The 27,270-nt window shown below is 45.9% G+C and overlaps 1 protein-coding gene and 1 long non-coding RNA gene across 3 annotated transcripts in view; one reads left to right on the top strand and one right to left on the bottom strand.

Annotated features, from left to right (window-relative positions):
• LOC123369342 (maestro heat-like repeat-containing protein family member 7) overlaps positions 1–27,270 on the bottom strand; it is a 1,253,347-nt gene that overhangs the window by 79,014 nt on the left and 1,147,063 nt on the right. The gene's annotated exons all lie outside the window — the stretch shown is intronic.
• On the top strand, positions 22,144–27,264 carry LOC123369369. The gene is made up of 3 exons (XR_006579015.1): positions 22,144–22,270; positions 26,557–26,702; positions 26,948–27,264. It is a non-coding gene; the product is annotated as an uncharacterized LOC123369369 (long non-coding RNA).

Consider the following 27,270-nt stretch of genomic DNA (forward strand, 5'->3'; position numbering starts at 1 on the left):
TGTTTAGAAACAAGGGTTCCAAAAAAGGAGAGACCTCGTTAAACAGAAAATGTTGATGCTCTGGTGCATTTGTGGTTGTGTTAAAATTGAATACTGTAACTTTAAATGTTGGGCAGGGTTCCTGGGCATGCTTGCATGCTAGGGAGCTCAGTAGGGCATAAGAACATAAGAACGGCCGCACCGGGTCAGACCAAAGGTCCATCTAGCCCAGTATCTGTCTACCAACAGTGGCCAATGCCAGGTGCCCCAGAGGGAGTGAACCTAACAGGCAATGATCAAGTGATCTCTCTCCTGCCATCCATCTCCACCCTCTGACAAACAGAGGCTAGGGACACCATTCTTACCCATCCTAGATAATAGCCATTTATGGACTTAGCCACCATGAATTTATCCAGTCCCCTTTTAAACATTGTTATAGTCCTAGCCTTCACAACCTCCTCAGGTAAGGAGTTCCACAAGTTGACTGTGCGCTGCGTGAAGAAGAACTTCCTTTTATTTCATAGAATCATAGAATCATAGAATCTCAGGGTTGGAAGGGACCTCAGGAGGTCATCTAGTCCAACCCCCTGCTCATAGCAGGACCAAACCCAACTAAATCATCCCAGCCAGGGCTTTGTCAAGCCTGACCTTAAAAACCTCTAAGGAAGGAGATTCCACTACCTCCCTAGGTAACCCATTCCAGTTCTTCACCACCCTACTAGTGAAAGTTTTTCCTAATATCCAACCTAAACCTCCCCCTCTGCAACTTGAGACCATTACTCCTTGTTCTGTCATCTTCGACCACTGAGAACAGTCTAGATCCATCCTAGACTTTTTAAACCTGCTGCCCATTAATTTCATTTGGTGACCCCTAGTTCTTGTATTATGGGAATAAGTAAATAACTTTTCCTTATCCACTTTCTCAACATCACTCATGATTTTATATACCTCTATCATATCCCCCCTTAGTCTCCTCTTTTCCAAGCTGAAGAGTCCTAGCCTCTTTAATCTTTCCTCGTATGGGACCCTCTCTAAACCCCTAATCATTTTAGTTGCCCTTTTCTGAACCTTTTCTAGTGCTAGAATATCTTTTTTGAGGTGAGGAGACCACATCTGTACACAGTATTCGAGGTGTGGGCGTACCATGGATTTATATAAGGGCAATAAGATATTCCCCGTCTTATTCTCTATCCCCTTTTTAATGATTCCTAACATCCTGTTTGCTTTTTTGACTGCCTCTGCACACTGCGTGGACATTTTCAGAGAACTATCCACGATGACTCCAAGACCTTTTTCCTGACTCGTTGTAGCTAAATTAGCCCCCATCATGTTGTATGTATAGTTGGGGTTATGTTTTCCAATGTGCATTACTTTACATTTATCCACATTAAATTTCACTTGCCATTTTGTTGCCCAATCACTTAGTTTTGTGAGATCTTCTTGAAGTTCTTCACAATCTGCTTTGGTCTTAACTATCTTGAGTAGTTTAGTATCAACTGCAAACTTTGCCACCTCACTGTTTACCCCTTTCTCCAGATCATTTATGAATAAATTGAATAGGATTGGTCCTAGGACTGGCCCTTGGGGAACACCACTAGTTACCCCTCTCCATTCTGAGAATTTACCATTAATTCCTACCCTTTGTTCCCTGTCCTTTAACCAGACCTCAGTCCATGAAAGGACCTTCCCTTTTATCCCATGACAGCTTAATTTACGTAAGAGCCTTTGGTGAGGGACCTTGTCAAAGGCTTTCTGAAAATCTAAGTACACTATGTCCACCGGATCCCCCTTGTCCACATGTTTGTTGACCCCTTTAAAGGACTCTCTCTATATATAGGGCAGCACACAATCGGAGTGTAGCAGCAGCCAGTCAGCAGGTACCCAGTGAGTTGTGCCTCTCTGTTATAGGCAGTAGCCTGCGTTCTCTTCCTCTGAGTTTTGGGTTCTTACGTGTTGTTGTTCTGGCTCCTAAGAAACAAATTAGCAAGACTTTGCGAACGTCCAGCAAGAGTATTTTATATTTTCTTTAACTTGTCTGCTTGTGTGCCACAAACCGTGAAAGGCACAATCTCATCCAAAATAAAATACACTTATGAAGCCAAATGTCCTTTTGAAACAAAAATTGGAACCATTTCATTCTGGTCAGGTTGATCTTACTGAAGCACTTCACTTTTCCTTCCCCTTTCACAGGGAGGAGCCTAAATTAGGTTTCCCTAAATCCATGATTGGAATAGCGACGCAAAGCCTCACTAGAAGCCAAGCAGCTTGGAAAGAATGGGATGATCGCAATATAGTAGAACCCTGTTTATCTAACCCTCCATTATCCGGTTCTCCGTATTAACCCAACAACCAGCGCACACAGGTCCAGAAGTGGGCAATCTCTCCTATGGTCCCTAGATGGCGCTGCAGCCTGGCACGTTCCCATTCATCCGATTATCGACGTTTTGGTTAACCACTCTGGCTCTGGCCCCAACTCGATGGGATAAAGGGGGTTCTGCTCTCCTTGTGAGCGATCGTTTGATGCAGGGGATCTGCTGCTGGTGTTATTCCTTGTGGAAAAGTACAGATTGCAAAACTGATGGGAGGGACCTTTTGAGGTGGTAGGGAGGGGTCACGCTGTTACCTGCAATGTACACAGGCTCCGCAGCAGGGACGTACCTCGGACTGTGCATATAAACAGCTTAAAAGTGCATCACAACAGTGAAGCTGTTGTCAAGATGCCATTCTGTGCAGAGGATTGTAAGACAGCCCCTGTTCCTGATCTGAGGCCTGAATGCCATAGGGATATCCCACTCGAGAGCTTTGAGGTGTGTGAAGGGGTCACCATAAGTGAAAATACAGAGGTCATGGCTGTGCTGCAAAGTCACTAGCAGGTATGATCAAGCAGGCCAGGCCCGACCCACAAAAGTTGCCTAAGTTGAACACTGTGGGATCACAACCTGCACCCAGCAAAGCCTCCCACAGAACTGGTACATTGCGGCAGCAAGTTTATAAGGAGATGGTAAGCCTGCTTACAACACTCCTTCTCTTACCTCCATATTACAAGTGATGAACAGAGGCAAAGGGACAGTAAACCCAGGTTTTTAAAAGGTATTTAGGCCACATAAATCCCATTGGTTTCAATGGGAATTAGGAACTGAAATCCCCTTAAAAATCTGGCCCTAAGTGGTTTGCTCAAGATCACAAAGGAAGTCTGCAGTGGAGGCGGAATTTAAACTCAGGCCCTCAAGTCTTAGGCGAGTGTGATAACCTCAATCATCCTTCCTTTCTCCTGTGTGTGTCTAATGACGTGTTTCTGTCTGTCTAACCCCAGACATAATCAGGTCTCTGTCTATCTAGCCCCCTAGAAAAACATCCGTCGGTCTAGTGTCTACCTGTCTGTCCCTGAACAGAACCACCTGTCTGACTATCTATCTATAAAAACACCTCTCTGTGTGCACCTCCCTTTATTTAATTGTACAGGGTTTTCAGGTGGGGGCTGTGGGAACTGAGATAATAGTGGTGGCAAACAGAAATAATTACAGTCTGAGCAGCTCCTCTTTATATCAGTTGCTAAGTTAACCATCATAGTTCAGAAGGTAGTGGAACAAGCAGGAGGAGGTGTCTATATTGCAGCAATCACATATCGGTGCATAAAGGAGAAGCTGTAACACAGTTACTGGACACTGTTTTTCAATGGACATGGCGCCTTCCTTCATTATGAGGCTTAAGTTCCATTTCCATATTGTTTTCTCCTGTAAATCATATGATGATATGCAGAAATTTCTGCACAATGACTTAATGAGTGAGAACTAGCTCATATCTGCACTCCAGTACTGATCAGAAAAACCAGTCCCCATATTTACATACAGTGAGGAATAATTTTCTGGTGTATTGTCCTTCTCAGGGCGTCCTTCACCTCTTTGTTCCTCAGGCTGTAGATCAGGGGGTTCAGCAGGGGGATCACAAGGGTATCGGATTCGGCCACCATTTTCTCCCAGTCCACTGAGCTGCCAGATGAGGGTTGTAAATATGTAAAGATCAGGGTCCCATATAAGAAGGAAACGACAGTCAGGTGGGAGGTGCAGGTGGAGAAGGCTTTGTGCCTTCCGGCCGTTGAGCGGATCCTCAGGATGACAAAGATGATGTAAGTGTAGGAGATGAGGATGGTGAAAATGGTGCCTATTGTTTCAATGGCTGAAAACATGAAATGCACTCGCTTATTGATATGAAAGTCAGAGCAGGAGATTTCTTGGAGTGGGCGAATATCGCAGAAGAAATGATCGAGGACATTGGAGTGGCCGAAGGACAGACTGAATTCAGTTCACGTATGCACAGTGGCGTTGACACAGGCGCATAGGGAAGATCCAGCCACCAGCTGGAAGCAGACTCTCTTGGACAGGATGACATAATAAAGCAATGGGTTGCAGACGGCCACAAAGCGATCGTAGGCCGTCACAGCCAGCAGGCAAAGCTCATTGTTGGCACAGAAGGAGAAGAGGAAAACTGAACCACACACCCAGGGAAAGAAATGTCTTTACTCGTCACTAGGGAACTGAGCATCGCCTTGGGGGCAATCACAGAGGAGGAGACAACATCTAAGAGTGACAAGTTGCTGAGGAAAAAGTACATGGAGCTGTGGAGTTGGGAGTCAACGCTAATCAGCACAATCATCCCGACATTCCCCACCAGCGTGCAGAAATAAATGGCAAAGAAGAACACAAAGAGGATGTTTTGCAGCTTTAGACTGTCAGTTATTCCCTGGAAAATGAAGCCAGTCACTCTGGTGCAGTTTCCGGGAGCCATTTCTCCTGTCACTGTGCTCTGTGCCAAAGAAGAGGCAGAGGAGGGGATAGAAGCAATGGGTACCACAACAATAAATCTGATGTACAGTGGAGACTCGTGTTCTCTCTTAAGAGATGCCGAAACAAGGGAAATTCAATTTAGTCAGAGTTTCCAAAGCCCATTTTGATTATCTAGACCAGTGGATTTTTTTCTCATTTGTGGATGAATCCAAAATTTTGAATGGAGGTGGAAATTGTAGACACAGTCTGTGGACCCCTAGGAATCCACGGCCCACAGGTTGCAAAGCAGTGTTCTATGGTAACAACCACCTTTGGAGGACCCCTTAGATACAGTCTGTGGATCCCACGGTGTTCACAGACGATAAATTCACCCCCCCCCCAATCTAGTCTAATTGCTGGTATAACACAGGTCATAATTTTTTTTCAATAGTTTTCATTGTAAATTAGAGCATGTCTTTTAAAATCATCCAATCTTGAATTAAAAATCGTCCGTAAACTGAGTATCCACCACAACCCTTGGTAAACCGTCCCAAGAGTTAATTACCCTCCCTGTTAAGAGAGGCTTTTTATGTCGAGCTGGTCAAAATTCCCACCTGTCCCCTTGGAAAGTGTTGAGCTTTTATGAATAAAACCCGAAATCCAAACGATTTTGGCGCTGGTCTATTTTGGCTGAAATCTGAAGTATTTTGGTTTTGAAATGGAGCAACTGGGAGATGTAGTCGAACCAACAAGACTGGCCTTTAAAGGAGAATGGAAGCCTGAGGAACTTCAGCTGGACAAATCAGTGCTGAAGGTGTTTGAGAACAGGTCAGAGAAACACCCATCGGCATATTTACTTGGTGTTACTTGGTCTTGCCCCAGCATGGGGACCCTGACTTGACTCCATGAGGTCCCTTCCACCCTACATTGCTAGGACTCTCGAATAACAATATTTGTATTGATCATTGTTATTTTATTTTATTTGTTGTAAAAACGCTGACATTTCCATGGAAAAGTTCAATGCAAAAGAGATTTGTTTGTTTTTGTGGGAGGAGGGGAATTTTCATCTATCTCCTAGGAATGTAGTGTTCCCACTCACCGTAGGGGGTCTGATCCAAAACAGATTGACGCCAAGGGGAGTTTTTCCATTTCTTTCAGTGCGCTCTGGGTTAGGCTGTTTGTTAATATCAGATTTAATCATCTTTCCAGCTAGCAGAGTGAGTAGCAAGGCAAGGTAACACTCAGTGTATTTGAACCTTCTGCACTCCCTAATGCAGGAGATCTACAAGGCAAAGGGATCAGTAAAGTTCACACCGAATTATAAATGTACATGAACTCAGAGAGGAAAAAACACGTCCTCTTTTACTGAACTATTCAGTATGAGATTTTGAATGCTCTGAAATCAGGAAATTGAAAGCAGGGTCTAAAATCCCAAGATGTTTGTGACAGATTTACCTGCCTTTAATTGTTTAGTAGAATCCTAGAATATCAGGGTTGGAAGGGACCTCAGGAGGTATCTAGTCCAACCCCCTGCTCAAAGCAGGACCATTTCCCAACTAAATTATCCCAGCCAGGGCTTTGTCAAGCCTGACCTTAAAAACCTCTAAGGATGGAGATTCCACCACCTCCCTAGGGAACCCAGTCCAGTGCTTCACCATCCTCCTAGTGAAATAGTGTTTCCTAATATCCAACCTAAACCTCCCCCACTGCAACTTGCGACCATTACTCCTTGTTCTGTCATCTGCTACCACTGAGAACGGCCTAGCTCCATGGACTTTGGAACCTCCCTTCAGGTAGTTGAAAGCAGCTATCAAATCCCCCCCATATTCTTCTCTTCTGCAGACTAAACAAGCCCAGTTCCCTCAGCCTCTCCTCATAAGTCATGTGTTCCAGCCCCCTAATCATTTTTGTTGCCCTCCACTGGACTCTTTCCAATTTTTCCACATCCTTCTTGTATTGTGGGGCCCCAAACTGGACACAGTACTCCAGATGAGGCCTCACCAATGTTGAATAGAGGGGAATGATCATATCCCTCCATCTGCTGGCAATGCCCCTACTTATACAGCCCAAAATGCCATTAGGCTTCTTGGCAACAAGGGCACACTGCTGACTCATATCCAGCTTCTCGTCCACTGTAACCCGTAGGTCCTTTTCTGCAGAACTGCTTCCTAGCCATTCGGTCCCTAGTCTGTAACAGTGAATGGGATTCTTCCATCCTAAGTGCAGGACTCTGCACTTGTCCTTGTTGAACCTCATCAGGTTTCTTTTGGCCCAATCCTCTAATTTCTCTAGGTCCCTCTGTATCCTATCCCTCCCCTTCAGCATATCTACCACTCCTCCCAGTTTAGTGTCATCTGGAAACTTGCTGAGGGTGCAGTCCACGGCATCCTCCAGATCATTAATGAAACAACATCCATAACAAAATGGCATGACCAGTCCACTGGGCAACTCAGCCAATGCAAAATACAGCCAGGCCCACTCCACGTGGGCGCCTACCTGAAATCTTTTTAAAGATAAAGTTATGGAGCCCGATCCTGAGTTGCTATAAACTGGAATAGCTGGTGGACTTTTCATTCAAGCACTTTAATACTTTGAGATCATTTTGGGTTAAAGACTTGCAAATAAAAACACGGTGAACAATATATTTGCATGAATATTCAGTCATTTCCCTGAGATATGCATCTTCTGCACAAACTGGTCTTCTCTAGCTGCTTTTTATTACAGCTCCTAGTTTTTTTTCAGATTTGCCCATCTATGGTTATGAACAAGGTCTCCAGTAACAAAGTTCTTGCATTTCTCCATGAGACAAAGAAACACCAAAGATAGGAATCAAAATTTCCATATGGAAATGGAAGCATAAAGTCACACTCATCTGGAAGCCCCATTTCCTAGTAAGGTGGCTATTTTGGTACTAGATTTCTACAATTCTTTACCTTATCAATGTGAAAAATTAAAACGCATGCGCGCGCACGCACATACACATGCAACACGTTTCAATTGTCCTGTTGGGACTAATCACGTTTCACCATAATAGGAACCCATCAGAAAACATCAAGAGAAAAAAACATTATATTAAACAGACAATTGAAAAATAAAGGATTTTTTCCACCAAATGGAATATTAATATATTATTATATCCGTTATCATTTCCAGGATTCAGAACTGCTCCTAAAACATCATCAACTCTTACCTTGTTGTCACAAAGCAATATCCAGAACACTTTCAAATGTCGTGTTCCCTCCTAACTGTGATGTAATGTGGGATAGAAAAGAAATTAATTCAAGAATCATTTTCAGGTAGAAAGAGCCAAAGTTGCTATTAAAGTTAAAATATTTAATCTCTAAGTGAATCCCACTAGTACTTGTGGAGGCCAAGAATTAATTAATAAAGGTTTGAAGGGATCTTAATGTATGTTAGCTAATTAGCAGAGGTTAAGATGTTACCCTGTATCTGGTGCAGAGTGAATTGTGTGAAAAGTCGTTACGACCTTGTGAATTGCAGTCTTGTTTTCTGTTCTAGTATTGCAGACAAATAAGATAACGAATAGGCTTATGTATAAACAAATGCAAATGTTTACTTTTACTGTCTCCAGGTTTGCTAGCCACTGTCTGTTAAGAAGGTATAAAAATTATTATGATTGTTTACTAATTGAGAGAGATCCGTCCAGGACAAGGGGCAACCCAGTTCCTGACACTCTCTCCCTCTTGTGTTCACTAGAGTATTATAATAAAGTATTTGTTTTTGCTGCACCCAAACATAAAAGCGAGAACTGAGTTTTTCTTCGACAATCTGGGGGCTCGTCCGGGATGGCAACGCCCACGGACACACAGACGGCTGCTACGGATCGTTCCCCTTCGAACCCCATGGCGCCACAATAGAGGTAAGAGACCTTTTGAAATCTCTATTGGGGTATCGGAGGAGGACTGTCTGTGGGGGACGTCTGTTTCTGCTGGGCTCACGCCATCTGAACTTATTGACTGTGCAGCAGGATCAAATGCAGAGTGGTATTGGGGAGAGGCCCCAATAAGGTTAGTTTATAGCAGTACTGGGAACTGCTGAGTTGGCCAACAGGTAATGCATAAGGTAATGCATTAGAATGCACCGGTGCTGAGGGGTTTTTACCGCCTCAAGAGGGGTTGTCATACCGCCTCATGGTATTGGTCCGGACCAGGTAACGATGCATCTTGGTTAAAAGATAAAAAAAAAAAAAAAATTTTTTTTAAAGGTTAAAAAAGGGTTAAATAGAGGAAAAGAGGCCTTGGTGTGTGTGTGTGTGTATACCTGTGTGAGTGTTTGTTACTGGAAGACGCCCAGATTGCCCTGTAAAGCGATTGCTAATGATCAGGAGTAGTCTAACGCAAGCCCAGTAACTAGTGGATCTTTAGGAGATCCGACCCACGGTGGGCTGACTCAGCTTGGCATAGTCCGGCGAGGAAGCTGCCTGGGTCTAGGAGTGTGTGAACCCATCTTCCCTCCCTTTCCCTTCTGTGTGGGCTACTGACAATCTGATCGTCTCCCTGGAAGCAATTAGAGTATGCGGCTTTATCTCCCAGAGATTAGCCGACGCTCTTTGCTGAAAGGGGGTGTAAGAGGGTCGTAGTCTTTCTTGTGAGTCTCTCCTGTACGTGAGTGCCCTGTAGGGAGGGATTCTTAGATTCTGGTCCGCTAGCGCGGACAGGGACCCCCTCAGTTGGTGTGACTGGAAAATGGGGGGGGAACAGTCTAAACTTTCCACTTTACCCCCTAAGGGTACCCCAGCATATTACATGTACGTACATTATGGTCCTAAAACCTGCAGGTATTTAAATGATTGGAATCTGTACACGCGTGAAAATTCATTTAAACAATGCCCATTAGAAGGTACCTTTGAGTTAGATAAACTTACATACCTCAGAGAAACCCTTAAATCACACGCCTCTGCTGCACAGTGCGAGCAGTTTCTGTCTTGGTGGGAGGAAGCAACAAAGAGACTCCATGAGTCTCGGGTGCGGAGTCTGAAGGACTCCCAGGAGAAATTAAAAACTGAAGTACAGGATTTAAAACTTAAATGTCAGACATCCAAATGTCTTCCTGCTTCAGTGCAGCCCTCTGCTTCTCTTTATCCTCAATTAGTTAAACCTGAAAGTGAGGAGGAGACTACAGAAGATATAGTGGATTTTTTTAGCAGCATTCCACAGCCGCAGCCCGTTCCCCCCACGGCCCCCCCTTCTCGGGCTGTGCAGGCAGTGGTTGTCTCGCCGCCGCAATTATCAACTGCACAAGTTGTTCATTCTCCTTCTTCGGAAGAATTATCTTCTTCCCTACTGACTGACACCAGTAGTCCGGTTAACCCTGCTTCTGCTGATAACCATGCCGGCTACTTTCTTAGAAGCACGACACAGGCACTCCAGGCTCCTTTAAGAGACTTGCCTGGAGCTGGAGCTATAGGGGGGTTAGTTAAGGTACATGCCCCTTGGACACCTGGAGATCTTAGAAACTTGGTGAAAGAATTTCCTAAAATCAGGGAGGAGCCAGTAAAGTTTAGAGAAGAGCTCCAGACAGTGATTCAGTGCTATAATCCATCTTGGGCAGATATTAATCAACTTTTACGAGCTGTACTGCCCGCTGAAGTTCAGCAACGACTTAACAGACAGGCAGCTTGGCCTGATGCCGACCCTGGTATTGGGGATGCTTTGACAGAGGCTAGGAATCGTCTCTTGACCTCTATTTCAGAAGTTTGTCCTAAGAAAACAGATTGGACCAAGATTGCAAATTGTAAACAAAATAAGGGAGAATCCCCTGCTGATTATCTTGATCGACTGACAAAGGTCTTTGAACAGCATTCGGGAATTACTGATCCAGCTGATAATGCCAGGGAAGCGGTAGGAGCTGCTTTTGTTCAGGGACTCTTGCCAAAAGTTCAGCAACCATTGAGAACTATTTGTATTGGCTGGCAAACTAAACCCCTTTCAGAATTGGTGACAGTTGCAAATCATTGTACGGCTTGCATAGACCAGAAGAAAGAAACTAGTGAAACAAAACTTATGGCTTTACAGTTACAAACTTATCAGAACAGGGGTCGTGGGGGAATGAGAAGAGGACGGGGACGAGGTCGTGGGAGAGGTATGGGACGGGGTTCCTCATATCCTGCCCAGAATCCTGCCCCGACTGGGAGCACTGCATGCCACTTGTGTGGTCAGGAGGGACACTGGAGAAATGAGTGTCCAAATCGATTTGCTCAAAATCCTACTCAGTTCCCCAATCCTGAAGCGCCTGTATTCTCCCCACAAGGAACCCCTTACTAGGACAGCCTGAGGGAACGTAACTGCATCATGAATCCTTTAATTTCTATTAATCAAGAAGGCCCATTTGTTGATTGTAATATTGCTGGTAAATCTGTTACTTGTCTTGTAGACACTGGGGCTAGTAGATCTGCTCTGAGATCCTCAGAGTTTCCCTCTGTTCCTTTGTCCACTTTGTCTGTTAATGCTGTGGGCATTTCAAACTGTCCTGTTTCGCATCCTGTCTCAGTACCCCTCGAAATTTGTCTTGGCCCTCTAGAAGATAAACATTCCTTTCTACTCAGTTCTACTTCTCCTGTGAATTTGCTGGGAAGAGATCTGTTGTGTAAATTAGGTTGTACCATTTACTGTACACCAGATGGCGTATTCTTACAGGTTCCTGATGAGAATACAAACCTGGTGTTGGCCACACTCCATATATCCGAGCCAGCTGCGTCGCAGTCTCCACTCAGCCCTGACCTTGTGCATTTGTTGTCACAAGTGCCCCCCCATCTCTGGTCTCGTCATGCAAATGAAGTGGGACAGATTAGAACAGCCGAGCTGGTTAAGATTTTTGTGGACCCTGCTAAGCTTTTGCCAAGGATTCCACAGTACCCACTGCGTCCTGAAGCAGTGGCAGGCATAGCTCCGGTTATAGAATCTTTATTGCAACAGGGTATTATTGTTCCCACTATTAGTTCTTGTAATACTCCTATCTTTCCTGTAAAGAAGCTAGGAAGGAATACCTATCGGTTTGTTCAAGACCTTCGCGCTATTAATGCTGTGGTTTTGCCTTCTTTTCCAGTGGTTCCAAATCCAGCTACAATTCTTTCTTGTATTCCACCGTCAGCCACTTATTTTTCTGTTGTAGATTTGTGTTCAGCTTTTTTTTCTATTCCAATTCACCCAGATAGTCAGTATTTGTTTGCCTTTACTTATAAAGGATGTCAGTATACCTGGACCAGGTTACCCCAAGGGTATACTGAATCTCCCTCCCTGTTTTCTCAGATCCTGAAGAAGGATCTGGATGATGTGGTTTTCCCTGGAAAATCAGTACTTATACAATATGTGGATGACCTTTTACTGGCGTCTTTCTCTTTTGACTCTTCTAAAACTGATACTCTGACTCTTTTAACTGCTTTAGCTGCCAAAGGTCACAAAGCATCCCAGGAAAAACTCCAACTGTGTCAACCCAAGGTTTATTATCTTGGTCATGATATTTCTCATGGCAAGCGTCATTTCTCAGACTCTCGTGTTTCAGCTCTTTTAAATATGCCTAGGCCTAGTACTGTTTCTCAAATGCGTACTTTTCTGGGCATGACTGGATATTGCAGGCAGTGGATTTTAGGTTATGCAACAGTGATTAAACCCTTACAGGATCTGACTAAGTCTGGTACCCCTGAACCTCTTCCTTGGCCCCCAGAGGCTGAGAGCGCTTTTGTTGCTATTAAACAGAGACTATCTACTGCTCCGGCCCTGGGACTTCCTGATTATACTAAACCATTTACTCTTTTCTGTCATGAGCGTAATGGGTTTGCTTTGGCTGTACTAACGCAAAAGCACGGGGACAAACACCGTCCAATTGCCTACTACAGTACTGCCCTAGACGCTGTGGCGGTAGGATTTCCCCCTTGTTTACGGGCTGTAGCGGCCGCGGCCCTTTCTGTTCAGTTATCTGAATCTATTGTATTGGGTTCTCCTTTGAGTGTGTGTGTTCCGCATGCTGTGGCTGCACTCTTGTTGAAATCTAGGACGCAGCATTTATCCGCTTCTCGTCTTATCAAATATGAACTGGTTTTGCTATCTTCCTCTCATATTACTTTGGCTCGTTGCCCTGTTCTTAATCCAGCCTCTTTGTTGCCTGGGCCTGAAGATGGAACCCCACATGATTGTGTATTTGTAACGTCTGTTCTTACTCGTCCTAGAGATGATTTACTGGATGTGCCTTTGCAGAATCCTGATCTCCTTTATTTTGTGGATGGCTCGTGTTTGCGAGATTCTAAGGGTAAATTAGTTGCTGGTTATGCTGTCTGCACTACCTGTGCTGTTGTTGAAAGTGCTTTCCTTTCTTCAGTGTTTTCCTCTCAAGTAGCTGAACTTGTGGCTTTGACTCGAGCTTGTGTTCTGGCTCGAGATCAAACGGTCACTATCTATACGGATTCTCGTTATGCTTTTGGAGTGGTTCATGATTTTGGATTGCTTTGGAAATATAGAGGCTTCCTTACATCCACTGGTTCTCCTATTAAGAATGGTTTTTATGTTTCTGCTATTTTGGATGCTCTTTTGTTGCCTAAAGCTATAGCTGTTGTTAAATGTACTGCTCACAAGACCCCTCATGATGAAGTTACCCGTGGAAATGCTCTAGCTGACTCTGCAGCTAGAACAGCGGCTCTTTCTGCACCTCAGGCTGTACATTCCTGTGTACTGATAGAGCAGCCTTCACTGGCCTCCCTTGATGATCTGGCTAAGATCCAGGAGGCAGCATCAAGAACTGAGAAGCACTCTTGGAGTGCTGCTGGCTGCATTTTACATTCTGATAATCTTTGGCGTGCCCCGGATGGTCGCCTGGTGGCACCAAAGATGTTATTGCCCTATCTTGCTCGCATATACCATGGGATGGCACACGTGAGCAAAGGGGGGATGGTTGCTGCAGTTGCCCGAGATTGGTTTGCACCCATTTTCCCTTCTGTTGCCCATTCCTACTGTCAACACTGTGTGATTTGTCAACAACACAACATTGGTAAAGCTGTTAAAGCTATGCGAGCAGCCCACCCTCCTCCTTGGGGACCTTTTGTAAATATTCAGATTGATTTTATTCAAATGTCTAAATGTTGTGGTTATGAATATGTATTGGTTTTAGTTGATGTATTTACCAATTGGGTTGAAGCTTTTCCCTGCAGGAAGGCAGATGCCAGGACTGTTGTGAAACTTCTGCTTAAGGATTTTGTCCCTCGTTTTGGCATTCCTGTGAGTATCAACAGTGATCGTGGAACTCACTTTACTGGACAGATTGTAAAGGAGTTATGTACAGCTTTGCAGATCCAACACAACCTTCACTGCCCTCATCACCCACAATCTGCTGGGACAGTGGAACACCAGAACGGGATTTTAAAAAATAAACTGGCCAAGATTTGTGCTGAAACGAACTTAAAGTGGCCAGATGCCCTTCCATTGGCACTGATGAGTATGAGAGCCATTCCCAATCGAAAGACTGGACTCAGCCCTCATGAGATTTTGACGGGGCGCCCAATGCGACTACCAACTGCACCCCCACTGACCTTAGCTCAGATGGACATTCATTTGATGGATGATATAATGCTTAAGTATTGTCAGGCACTGATGAAATGTGTTAAGTCTTTCTATACACAGGTGAAGGGAGCCTTACCGAAGGATCCTGTGCAACCTTGCCTCTCGTTGGAACCGGGAGACTGGGTCTACATAAAGGTCCATCAACGAAAGACTGCCCTGGCTCCACGCTGGAAAGGCCCTTTCCAAGTCCTGTTGACTACCAACACTGCTGTGAAGTGTCAAGGACTACCTGCCTGGACCCATGCATCGCACTGCAAAAAGACCCCTCCACCTCGGGAGGCCACACCTACTGATGATCAACGTGCTCCTTCTTCTAGCCCTGCTGTTCCTGCTGGACAGCGGAAGAAGAGGACAAGGTGACGTACTGGTGACCTCTCCCTTGTCCTCTGACGGACCTACTGTGCCTTTGGATTTTTCTAAAGGAATTCCAACATTACAACCCTCTTCCCTTTATCATGCTAGACCACGATTGTTTTTGGGGAAGAAGAGGAGATACATTCGTTCTGCAAACACCTCCAGAGTCCAGGGATTCCTGACTAAAAGAGACATTATGAACTGGCCCTGGTGGAAGAAACGAAGCATCGTTTATTGGCAAGGAGGGAACTGTGGGGAGCGTGCTTGGGCGTGTGGGGTTGAATGGTGGCTTGGCTTTCTTCCAGGGGCAGGGCTCTGTGCTTATGGACAAGTACCCTGGGGATGTACTGCCCTCCCTAATTGGCTTTCAGATAATGACTACCAAAAGCACCTTGCTACCACAAAGGTTACCCCCACTAGCCCCTCAACCCTGGCCGTCACTTCTGTAATTTATCCAGATGTAAACGAAATTGTATATTCTAATGAGATTCGTTGGCCCAGACCTTCCCATCTTAGTGATTTATTAGAATATTGCTCAGAAAGCCTGTTTTTTAAAGTTCAACAGACTTCATATGAGAGGACCATTGAGTGGAAAACAAATGGATCAGTGGCAATAGAGATCCATAATATTACTGCAAATCAGCCCCTAGACTTTAGATATGAAATTGCTGGATTCCATAGTGAAGTAGATATGATGGTTATTCCTGGAATTTGTGCTATGTTACCTGAAAGAGGCCCTTATTGTTATTTGGTTACCCAATTAGTGAATAATCAAACGACTACCCAAAGAGTTTGTTCTACTACTGGAAATTTTACCTGTCTTGAGACCATTCCGGTGACTGATAATGTGACCTGTACTTTATTGCAATACACTCCCTCTTATGCTATTGATATTGATGCCTCTCAGCAATATATGAAGGTCTACAACCAACAGATGTGGTATAGACCTACGCTGAGGGGAAATGTGCCAGAATATCGGTGGACTGTACTTAACACTACACTAGGGACTATGAAGTTTACATTGCCTTTATCTAGTTTTCAGATCACCTCTACATATCGAAATTGTTCCCAAGGGGCTGCCATTAGATTAGCACAACTGAGGGCCTGGGTTATTTCCTCTAGAAAGAAGAGGGATCTAGCCGGATCCTTGTGGGATGGGGCCAATTCTGCAGCTGCTGTTTGGAATATTTTTAAGACCCAGGAGCATGATGAGAAATTGGGCCAATTAGAGAAGGCCACTGGCCTGATTTCTGGGGCACAGCTGACACAAGTGCGAACCGGAGTGGGTGAGTTACATGTCATTTCCGCCCTTAGTTCTCTGACCCAGAATTTATTGAGAGAGATGGTACTGAATATCACTGAGGCTGGGAAGGCATTGCAGTGGGATCTAGCATGTTCGGAAATTCAGGATTTCCTGAATGACCAGCTGATGGCCATTCGGAATGATCTAGTGCACCAAGCTTGGCCCACTGCCCTTACAGACACGTCAGGAGTACCATCTGATCTGTGGCCATGGAGACATACTTGGAGACTTTCTGGATGGAAATGTGGACGTTCACAGTGCTCCTTCCAAGCATATGGACCGGTTAAGGGGGTGTGGGCTCCCACATACCGAATCCTGCTGGGTCCATGGGGAGGATGCATGTGGGATTGGGTGATTCACCGAGATATCTGGGAAGTCAGACCACCTGATTCTCCTAATCGATTTTTGGTTAGTGCTCCTGGGATTACAGCTGATATTTGGATGGGGTTAGGGAATTTATGGACATTTTGGCCGTTAGAACCACCACAGCTTCAGTGTATACGGAAACTGAAGCCAGGGGAAGTTGTCACTGTTTATGACAATATTTGCTGGGAGGGTAAAGGTCAAGGGACTACCCTTACAGGACACCCACTTTTTCAGGCTAATGATAGCTGTGTGTACGTTAATACCACCACATTACGAGATATACATTTTAATCTTACCACTGCTGCAGGCAATCATATTATTTACTGGCCTGCAGATAGAATGTTACATGTAGCTCTTAGATTTCAGGTATATTTTAATTGGACTAGGATAGTACCTGATCGGTTTCAGAATTTGCTTTCATTGTTGCCAGAGGTTCGCAGAATTTCTGAGTTGCAAGGGCAAATTCACATGCTTCAGCATATATATCATGCTGAGCAAAATGCCTTTCATACAGCTTATAGAGTGTCTACTTTATGTACTAAGTTTGATGTATTGTGCTTTGTTACCAAAACTGTACGACAACCCCATTATTTTATTCCTATGGGGATGTTGTTGTTTGTGGTGTTGTTGGTTGGTGTGGGATTATGTTATTGTTGTTGTTGTTGTAAAGGACGTAATGATAGTAATACTACTTTTCATGTTCATGCTAATCATACGTTGTCATTACATCCCATGAAAACCCCTAAGGTTGGGATGTCTCCTGTAGACTCTGAAATCCATGGTTTAATGCAAATTGAGATTTGAGGTATTTGTTGTACTAGAAGTACAAAAGGGGGGAGTGTGGAGGCCAAGAATTAATTAATAAAGGTTTGAAGGGATCTTAATGTATGTTAGCTAATTAGCAGAGGTTAAGATGTTACCCTGTATCTGGTGCAGAGTGAATTGTGTGAAAAGTCGTTACGACCTTGTGAATTGCAGTCTTGTTTTCTGTTCTAGTATTGCAGACAAATAAGATAACGAATAGGCTTATGTATAAACAAATGCAAATGTTTACTTTTACTGTCTCCAGGTTTGCTAGCCACTGTCTGTTAAGAAGGTATAAAAATTATTATGATTGTTTACTAATTGAGAGAGATCCGTCCAGGACAAGGGGCAACCCAGTTCCTGACACTCTCTCCCTCTTGTGTTCACTAGAGTATTATAATAAAGTATTTGTTTTTGCTGCACCCAAACATAAAAGCGAGAACTGAGTTTTTCTTCGACATACTGTAGCTATTTCGAGAAAGTGAACTGAATGACAATGGCAGAGAAAAAGAATTACTTTAAAAAGAAGGAGATGAGCATTTTGGAATTTCCAAAGGCTGCTTGCTTCAAAGCAATTGACAATTGCAAATGTTTCCCCCCGCCCCAAGTCAGCATTTTAGAAATGCCAACCACAAACAATGCAAAGTCAGCAATTGCAAATATAATTTTCTTCTTATGAAACTAAAAGGCCAAGTGTCACCACAGCTACCTGATCTATGGCGGGGGGGTGCTTGGAGTGGTAGATTTAAGCCTCATATTAGCATTCTAGCACCTTTCCATAACTAAACCTGGAGCTATGCAATTTATAAGAAGTCAATTAAAACCACAAACTAGGAATAAAATCTGATAAGTTCAATAACCAGCATTCTTGTTGAAATCAATAAGATTACGTTCACACTGGTTCACTGTATATTAACTGAGGAGATATGAATGAAGAGCAAAGTTAAGCAGCGAGAGCTGAATTAAAACTATGGGTGAAACCCTCATGCCTGCTCTGGCTTCTTGCACAGCCTACAATTGGAGTTCTGCAGTGGGGAAGCAGAGGCAGCAAGTGAGTTTGGAAAAGCTTCCACCTCCAAAGGAAAGGACCCTAATGAATACTAAGGAAAACATCTCCCTCTCTCCCGTGCTCACATGCAGTATCTTATCATCCTGTACAACCTACGGCTACAAATCTCTATAATTTACCGTGAGTGAGTGGAGGCAGTGGGAGGACCAGCCTGTCCTTAGAAGATATTACTTTAGCAGAGTCATAAAGCAGCTTCCTAGAGAATACCCACTGATCTCCACCTAATGGGCCACAATGAATTGCAGGTCAAACAGCATCAAGAAAAAGGTTTCCCTTGGAAGCTAGGTGGGTCCAGAAGTTCCTGTTCCTTCTCCCGCTTCAAACTAAGAAGAAAACTCAACTATGCAAGAGAGATTTCATTCCATTGTTGGTGTGTATCCACCCCGAACCCATGAGAGCTTCCATGGGGGCCGAGAATGGTGCACTGGGGAAGCCCATTCCATACTGTACTGTCTTTTTTCACAATCTTCTCTCTCCAGGGCTGTCAACTGGGAATATTTCACCAGCACAAAACCCACTCTGGGAAATTTTAAATGAAAATGTTTGATATTCAAATAAATGAAGCACATTTTTAGGGAAAAAAAAGAAAAAAATATCCTTTGAAACCAAGGGGTAATTTTAAACAGACTATTTTCATCTCCATACGCACAGCGTATAAAATCTTTTAACTCAGTACAGCACAATGGACCAGACACTCAGTTGGTATAAATCACCGTAGCTCTGCTGATGCTGATGGATCCGTGACAACTGACACCAGGTGATGATATGTCCTGATATTCCCAAACTCTGACATGCAGCGTTCAGGATAGTTTAGGCAGTTGGTCCCATTTCACTGCAAGTTATTTTGTGAGAGAAAATGAAGACAACATTTTGGGGTCAAAAGCATCAGCATTTTGAGAGCAGAAAAACAATCTTTTCTCTTGGTCGACGGAATGGATTTTGAAGCTTTCATCAGGTATTAGAACTGAAAGGAAAAGAGACCACTCACCTTAGTCTTTGCCTCGTAATGTTAATACTTGTTGCAAGACAGATCTCTCTTTCTTGAACTCAAATGGATTGTATAAGGGGTAATTGGAGGTGGGGTTTATTTGTTCAGCCAACACAAGAAGACAGAATAGCAGGGTTGGAAGGGACCTCAGGAGGTATCTAGTCTAACTCCTTGCTCAAGGCAGGACCCATCCCCAAACAGAATTTTACCCCAATTCCCTTGATGGCCTCCTCAAGGATTGAACTCAGAAGCCTGGATTTAACAGGCCAATTCTTAAACCACTGAGCTATTCCTCCTCAGGGTACTGAATCTCAGGTCAGGCACAGGTGGGGTATGTGTCTCATTAAAATACCAGTTGCGTCGTTATACACCAATATATGGTCTTCAAATATTGTTCAAGTTCTTAGACGTGTTGATGCTTCTCTTTGCCTTTCCTTCTGTTTCATGCAGTTCATGTATCTGAAAATCCCCCCTAGCAAGAAGCACATCCAATCACAAATACACTTAGAGGAGCACGGCAAGATTTTAATCAATATCTGCCAGGATTAAAGCTGTGAAGACGGTGTCTTTCAGAGCAGCAAGACTAGACGTCTGTGTGTCGCTCAGCCAAAGGGCAATGAGCATTCTGCTGCTCAGCGCTGAGCGAGAAGGAACATTTGCAGCAGCAGCATGAGAGGGTCCAGGAGTCCAGTAAAAAGTCAGGAAATGCAGCTGCACATGCCCGCCCGATTCAGATCTCGATTGAGCGCTACCAAGGGCCTCCAGCAAAGAACCTGTCCTGCCACATGCCATTTAGCTGAGCCCTGGCGGGATCCTTATCAGGCAGGATAACGAGGGTGATGCTGCAGCTGAGAACAGGGAAGATCCTGCCAATGTCCCTAAAGGCCAGGATGTGACCTCACATTAGATCAGGAGGACCAGTTTGGAGACCATAGCAGTGAAAACTCTGGAGAGGGGGATGTGCTTGGCCAGAGACTGGAAGTCCAGGTGGTTACTGCAGCTCTCTAACCCCTCCCTCCCATTGTTTTCTAGAGAAATTGGACTTTCAACCCTGAGGATTTGGTAGGTTATGGCCAAATAATTTACTGTCCTGGATATTACGCCCTGCATTGCTGTGTGTGTGTGTCTGGGGGGTTGTGCAGACGCCACAACATTTGCATGGCCTCCTCTCCCTTCCCCTCCCCTCCACCAGCCTCTGCTGGGCACAATCCCAAGTGGATGCAGGGCACTGGGGGGAAAGGTTTCGGAAAAGCAGCTTTGCTGTTTATCCAAGAGTTCAGAGTATGGGCTGTATGGCTTGTGCTGAAGCCCATGGTCTGTAGCAAGTTCACGACTAGAAATCAGTGCCCCCCTGTCCGTTTCACCACGGGCAGGCAGGTGGGGGGTGGAGGGGTTCAAACATGGCTTGGATCAATGCTCTCCATCCTAGCTCAGGCTTTGGTTGGTTTCCTTCGTTTCCCCCCAGTCCTGGTAGCTTATTCTGGGAAGTTTCTCAGGCAGCAGTAATTCTCCATGGCCTTTCAGGAGAACTAGGAGTGCAAACCTGCTCGGACCTCCATAATAGCCAGGTCCCTACCAAATTCAGGGCTCACTTTGACTAATTTACAAACCCTCTGGCCTTGAAATTGACCAACGTCATCATTTCGATGTTTCCACCTGACATTTCCTGGCATTGTAACCATGGGGGTCCCCACCAACCTGGGAGAACGGGGGAGTTCAGAGGTTGTTGTGGGGGGGGGTCACAGCATTGCCACCCTCACTTCTGTACTGCCTTCAGACCTGGCTCCAAGGGCAGCAGCCAGCAACCTTTCTGAAGCTAGAGGAGGTTCCCAGATGTGCAGGTGGGTCCCTGCTGTTGGGAGCACCTCAGCTCCTACCGACTACTTGGGAGCACCTCGGCTCCTACCATTTTCGGGGCATCCAGAGAAATGGACCCCTGAGCCCCAGAAGGACCTGCAAGGGAAGCCCTGAGCCGCCGCTGCAGATGCCGGGCAGAAGCTCCGAGCCCAGGCACCCAGAGCGCCGGCAGGAGTGGGGAGGGGCATGGAAGTCCTGAGCCCGGTGCCCCAGCACTGGCTGCAGCCACAGGGGGCCAGAAGCTCTGAGTCAGGGCACCCAGAGACGTGAGTGGAGCAGAAGCTGCCAAGGCCAAACCCCTGAGCCCAATGCCAGGCTGATGCAGCGCGCTCACTTCTGCATTTCCTCTGCAGGTGCATCTGATATCCCACGGAGAGGAAGTCCTGTCCCCAGCCGGGCAGAGAAACAGCTAGGAGGCCCCTACTGGGTTCTCCTGGCTGGGGGGTCCAGCAGGATGGGGAGATTGGATTTTAGGGGGCAGGCTAATTCGATCTAGCCAAAAAAGGCACAACAAGAACCAACAGCTGCCAGCTGAAGCCCGAGAAATTCAAATGAGACGTAGGCACACATTTCTGACAGTGAGGGAGACAAGCCACTGGAAGAAATTACCCAGGGGAGAGGTGGAGTCTCTGTTTCCTGGTGTCCTACCATCATAACTGGTTGGGAAGGTGCCTTTTAGTGACTTACAAGCAATTGGGCTTCATATGGTGCAAAGTGTGTGAAATTTCATAGCCTGTGAAATAGAGGCCAGATTAGGAGATCAAATTGTTTCATAACCTCTATGAAAAGCTCAGTGAGGAACAGACTCTGCTGTTTTACTGGGTGGCCTGCTTGCTCCTAGAATCAATAATGAGCAAGTGGGGTGATCTGGGGTGCAGCTCAAACATCCAGCTGGGCTGGCCAGGGGCAGACATCAGGCCTGCCAGGGAAAGGTGGGTGTGGCAGTGACTTCACAAAGGCCTTTGGCAGGAACTCAGCCTATTGGGCAAAGATGATGAGGCGTCTGTGACCTCACAGAGCTCCCTTGCCAACGGCCGGGCAGGACAGGGGTGCGGGGCAGGGGGAACCTCGGAGAGCCCTGTAGCCTTGCTGCAGGAAGCCTCCAGCTCGCGGTCTCTCACTCAGGACCAAGAGACGCTGGTGTGCAGGAGATTCAGTGCATGTGTTTTTCATTCCAAACATTCATTTGTTTCAAAGACGTTGTCATCTATGTAGAAGGTAAGAAAAAATATAGGTTCTAGATATAGATACAAGATAGGGGACTCTATCCTAGCAGATTCAAAGGCATCACCACCCTCCTAGGGAAAAAGTTTTTCCTGATATCCGAGCCTTCCACCCTGCAACTTGAGAGCATTGCTCCTTGTTCTGTCATCTGCCAGCTCTAAGATTTCATGAGAATCAATCTTTCATTAGGAAAATAATTCAAAAATGCAAATACAAAACACTTTGAGTGAAATCAACCCCTCCTGATCTCTAGTGTCTGGGAGTGTGGGCCTTGGGGGCCAGACTGAGACCCTCATGGGCTAGTAACACCCAAGAAGCCAGTAAAATAATTCCAGTTCTCTTAGCATCCAAGCCTCCGTAATCCAAGGAACACCTGAGAGCTGCGGGAGACAGAGGGGTGCTGAGAATGTCTAACTCATGACTGAAAATACAGAGATGTGTTATTGGCTTTGGTTGGGGGACAAGTAACAAATCGGTCGGGATTCTTACCCCAAACAATAATCGCCCGTTGTCCTTTAGAGCACGAGGGCCCTAATGCGCCTGACTTGCTCAAATCTCTCTCCTGCTAGGACTGAGAGAATTTTCTCCATCCCCCATGATACCAAGGGAAAGAGAAAAGAAGTGACCTCTCTTTGGTCACACAGCAAGGCCATGCCAGAGCTAGAAAGAGAAGCATAAGAAAGAAGTTGCATCAAAATGTTTTGCATTTCAAACTAACCGATTTCTTAAACAAAGGCAATTTGATGTGTGGTTCGTGAACTGAAATGATACATTCTAGTCTCCACATGTTTCTAGACTGATGAACCAGTAGATCTACCCCTTAGTTTATATCCATAGATTGAGGGAGGAAAACAAGTTTGCCTGTTTCGTGAATTCCCAATGGCTTTCTTGAATTTCAGCAAACTAGTCGATTGAACTGAACGATTTGAATAAACTGAAAGGAAGACAATATTTTCTGCACCTTTCAAGGAAGCTACTGCTGCCCGAAGCTGGGTTAGCATTTCAGCTAGCTTTGCTTCCAGGGCCTTAGCTATCACATCAGTGGTGCGACTGTCTGAAAAGCTTGGCAGTGAACATGTTCTACTGAATGTTATTTTTTCTCTTCTATTTAAATTATTTAAAAGATTGTCATAAATTGGGCCCTTATCAGAGGTTGTCAATTTCCAATATAATTATGACAGTGAGGGAGACTAGCCACTGGAAGAAATTACCCAGGGGAGAGGTGGAGTCTCTGTTTCCTGGTGTCCTACCATCATAACTGGTTGGGAAGGTGCCTTTTAGTGAATTACAAGCAATTGGGCTCAATAGGGCGCTAAGAGTGTGAAATTTCATAGCCCGTGAAATAGAGGCCAGATTAGGAGACTGAATTGTTTCACAACTGATGCCTCTATGAAAAACTCAGTGTGGGGTGCGGAACAGACTCTGCTGTTTTACTGGGTAGCCTGCTTGCTCCCCAGAATCAATAATGAGCAAGTGGGGTGATCCAGGGTGCAGCTCAAACATCCAGCGGGGCTGGCCAGGGGCAGAGGTCAGGCCTGCCAGGGAAAGGTGGGTGTGGCAGTGACTTCACAAAAGCTTTTGGCAGGAACTCAGCCCATTGAGCAAAGACAATTAGTTGGGAATTGGTCCTGCTTTGAGCAGGGGGTTGGACTAGATACCTCCTGAGGTCCCTTCCAACCCTGATAGTCTATGATTCTATGAGTGAGACGTCTGTGACCTCACAGAGCTCCCTTGCCAACAGCCAGGCAGGACAGGGATGTGGGGCAGGGGGAACCTCGCAGAGCCCTGGAGCCTTGCTGCAGCAAGCCTCCATCTTCCCTTTACCAGAGAAAGGTTATGAGCAGACAATGGCTGGAAGCTGAAGCTAGACCAATACACACTGGAAAGAAGGCGAGGAGCATTTTTAACATTAGAGTTTGGAGCAATTCACTGAGGGTTGTGCTGGATTTTCCACAACTGGCCTCTTTTAAAATCAAGCTTGGGTGTTTTACTAAAAACCTGCTCTAATTCCTATGGGAATTATTTTGAGGCACATTCTATGGCCGAAGTGAAAGAGAAAGTCAGACGACAGTGGTTTCCTCTGGGCTTGGAATTAATCTGTGACTCGCTGGGAGCGTTTGGAATGTGGCCATTTTGCTTCCCTCTTGTCCCTTCTTCTCAATTGGAAAACGGGCCACCAGAAAAGCCTGATTTCCACCCTGTGCCCCTTCCATTCGTGCTGTAAGCTGAAGGGCATTGTGACTTGAGAATGAATTCAGCCAGTCAGTGCTAACTCTCCACAGGTGATTTGCATAAGTCAGTAAATGAGCCTGCAGGTTTCCGTGGGAGCGATGCCCAAGGCAGGGCTCAGGCTTTGGGTTAACGCTCCGGATTAGTGGAGTCAGGGAGCGACAGGTGGCTGAGTTACCTCTGGTGTCACAATGTTACTGCTCAGGTTCCTCTGCCTGCTGCACCAACTGGGCAGTGACTGTCAAGGGGAAGGTTTTGTGGATTTGAAACTTAGAAACCAGGAAGCGCAGGAGAGGACTGGCTTAGAGAGTTTGGCAGTAAAATGTAGGTTTTGTGGCAATATCCTGTGCAATTGCTACTGGATCTGGGACGGAGACAGCATTCCTGCCCCTCCCACCACCTCTTAGCTGGGCCTACATAAAAGAGACTAGCTAGAGTTTTGCACACTTGTTTGTTTGAGACTGAGCAAATAAGACCCAACAAATTACTGCTAGGATGAATTTTGCTGCCTCCTCTTCTTGACTAGAATACAAGCAGTTTCTGATTCTCTCAGATGAAGTAGTTCTTCTAAAATCAAGGGCAAGATCAGTCAGTGGCTTTTTCACAACCTACCCCCCCCCCCCCACAAAAGAGATTTTATTTTTATTTAAACTGGGTTTTTTAAATTTATATTGAAAAAGCTTTTTTTTAAACTTATCCAGTATAAAATTTGAAATGATGACAAGTGATGTTAAGGACTCTAGTTGCTCCAGCCTATTAAAGTAATTTAAATAACTACATATATGAAGAAGTCCATGTTTGCTGCCAAGTATCAGAGGAAGTCAAAGCACTGAACTGTTGGAAGTCATTGCCTAAGCACCTGGGAGTCCAGAAATGATTGAAACACTCAGCCAGATTTTGGCAGCACTAGCCTCTTCTGCGGGTGCAGAAAGAATATTTTCTTCATTCCAGTTGATGCAGCTACTTCATTCAAATGTAAGAAACTGATTGGGAGTTGGAAAAGGATGAAGGCTTCTTTTCCCCTTGTAAAATATGAATAAAGGCTAGAGAGGAGGAGGTGTGAGCTACTACTTCTAAAATCTGGAAGGACGTTATGAGCAGGAACAATCAGTTCAGTGCACGAACTAGAGATACTTCTTTACCTCAGTTTGTTTGAAATGAAAACAAATGGTTCAGTCAACCTTTTTGTTTGTATGTATCCTGCAAAACCAGCAAGTCAACATGTTTGACTAGATCCCTATTCCTAGCATCATAGAAGACTAGGGCTGGAACAGACCTCAGGAGGTATCTAGCCCAACCCCCTGCTGCAGGCAGGACCAACCCCAACTTCATCATCCCAGCCAGGGCTTTGTCAAGCTGACCTTTAAAAACTTGTAAGGATGGAGATTCCACCACCTCCCTAGGGAACCCATTCCAGGGCTTCACCACCCTCCTAGTGAACTAGTGTTTCCTAATAGCCAAGCTAAGCCTTCCACACTGCAACTTGAGACCATTGCTCTGTGTTCTGTCATCGGCCACCACTAAGAATTTCATGAGAATCAATCCCTCATTAGGAAAATAACTCAAAAATACAACTACAAAACATTTGGAATGAAATCAATCCTCCCTGACCTGTAGTGTCTGGGGGTGTGGGCCTCTGAGGCTAGACTGAGACCCTCATTGGCTAGAACCACCCAGTGAGCCAGTAACAATAGCCACTCCTGTTACCGTCCAAGCCACCGCAATCCAAGGAACCGCTGAGGGCTGCAGGAGACAGAGGGGTGCTGAGAAGGTCTAACTCATGACTGCCAACCCAGAGATGTGTTATTGGCTTTGGATGGGGGACAAGGAGCAAATCCGTCAGTCACTACAACAGGTCCCACTCGGAGCCAGGGAGACTGGGAATCGAGTCCTGCTGGCACTGCCAGCTCTGGCTTTCTGGAGGAGGAGGAAGACCCCAGCTCCCCTAGCTGACCCTGAGGCACCTTCTGGGCCCAAATGGAGGTGGCCCCGGGTACAGCTATGGAGTGTCCCAGGAGCGTTCCGCTAGTGGCATTGTATTGTTTTCACAGCCAGTTTCGATTGCTGGTTGCTACCCCTTGCCCTGCGGGCAGGGCATTGAGCGGCACCCGTTGCCGGCCACCTGGGTGCGGAGGTCGAGGAGGGTGAAGGGAGGAGTAACCCTCAGCATCTGCCATCCTGCTCCATCTGATCTAGAGTAAGTAAGTGGAGTTCTCCAGAGCCATCATGCCCCGTGTGGTGGGAATATCCCACCACTGGGGCTCCCAGCCTGTCCCTTGTCAGGGTTTGTTCCCCAGGTTGAGGGTTCCTGTGCCCTGGGGTGGGATGTCTCGGGAGGAGAAATTGCCTCAGCGGAGGGGAGGTGGGCAGGGGAGCAGGCAGGCTCGTTAATGAGAGGCTGCCTTGAAGCCAGACTCATAGCTGCTCCCCACTCACTTCCAGGATGGAGCGAATCCGGCAGATGCTCAGGAAGAAGGCCGGGCAGGTGGCTCCACAGCCAGCAAACATCAGCCAGCCTGCGCAGGCGGAGAGCGGCCCCTCTGTCCCCGCGGGCGGGGAAGAGGCTCGTGGCCAGGGGAAAGGGAGGAGCTGCTTCGCCTGCTGGAGGAGGCGGAAGACAGCAGCTCCTCTAGCTGAACCAGAGGCACCTTCTGGGCCGAAACGGAGGTGGCCCCAGGTTCAGCCGTGGAGGAGAGAGCCAGGGGAGGGCAGGAGCCGGGGGCGGCAGCTCTGGGGCTTCCTTTGCAGGAAGCCAAGGAGCCAGG

This window comes from Mauremys mutica, chromosome 4 (genome assembly GCF_020497125.1).
Source record: "Mauremys mutica isolate MM-2020 ecotype Southern chromosome 4, ASM2049712v1, whole genome shotgun sequence".
NCBI classification, from domain to species: Eukaryota; Metazoa; Chordata; order Testudines; family Geoemydidae; genus Mauremys; species Mauremys mutica.